We start from the raw sequence: 1266 nt of genomic DNA, 5'->3' as shown, positions 1-1266 counted from the left end.
TAATCATCCTAGACCACGGCTCTAGCAGAATACTTCCTGCCAGTGAGGAGTTATTTCAAACCATGCGTGGTCTCAGTCAGCGAGTGTGCACCCAAGCACGGACAGGGAGATTTAGGGAAGCAACACAACGGTAGCACCGGAGTTCAAATCATTTTTAGGGCAGCGTGCCACTGATATAGTCACAGGTTTGGTCATCCTCCTGATATCAATCTCTGCAACAGGTAAACCACTCTCAGTTCACTCCAGTCTACAGCCTTACATTTATGCAGTGCTCTTCATCCAAATGTACCGCATTTCAAGGAGTTGCAGGTCTACAAAACCACACCCCGTAACAACAAGATGGAAAACATTCAAGTGCTCTGCAACCTTACCAGAAGGCTTGTGTGGGGATTTTGGATGAGACTTGCATGTGTGGACTAGTTTAACCTTGCAGCAGTTTGTCTCTGAAAAAACTTCACGTAACAGGTAGGACTTTCCAAAGCACCCAATCGCGATCAAGTTGGAAGATAAATTCTTCCGAGTACTTTTCCAGCAATATAGGACGGTATGACTACGAGATTGTTTTTAATAAACTGAGAACTACTGAGTTCAAACATGCCAGTTCCTACTGGAAATGAATCACTATTGCACCCATTACCGATCCTCTAGTGGCACTTAATGGATAGAAATACTGGAAGATATGATAGTCATTTATCTGGGCCGTGGTTTTAGTTGACCTTAGAGGGAAATGTAATTAAGTGAGCATTCTAGGCAAGTACTTTGATTTTTCTTTTAGGAAGAAAAACAAAAAACCGTATGAGTTATCTACTATAAAGGTTCAATCCTTTCCAGCTTTAAACCGCCTTTACCACAGTATTAAATCGCGGCAAACCCGGCTTTCATGAACAGGCTGTCATCCACTTTCTTTATAAATTTGCCGAGCGCTGTTCGGCTTCAAAAGCCAGCAAGAGGCCAGGGGCCAGGCAGGCGAGGGAGGCAGAAGCCCTGGGCCCGCTCTTAAGTTTCAGCGGCGCCAGACGAAGGCAGAGCCGAAGCGGCACAGCAGCCTGCGAGAGCGCAGCGTAAGCCACTCAGTTACTACGGCGATGAATGAGATATTTATATCTGGGCAGGAGCGGCGAGGAGCAAAAAGCCGGGATGAGTCAGCCGGCGGGGTCCGGGCGGGCAGGCCGCAGCCCTGCGGCGGAGGAGCCGCCGCTTCTCCTTGCCGCCGCCCTTCAGGAGCTGCCGGGGGCGCAGCCCCCCCGCTCCTCCCCCCCCGGGGGA

This window comes from Charadrius vociferus, unplaced genomic scaffold, assembly GCF_000708025.1.
Source record: "Charadrius vociferus isolate BGI_N301 unplaced genomic scaffold, ASM70802v2 scaffold90, whole genome shotgun sequence".
In the NCBI taxonomy this organism is placed as follows: domain Eukaryota; kingdom Metazoa; phylum Chordata; class Aves; order Charadriiformes; family Charadriidae; genus Charadrius; species Charadrius vociferus.
The sequence above is the reverse complement of the archived record's forward strand: the minus strand, read 5'-3'. Positions refer to the sequence as shown.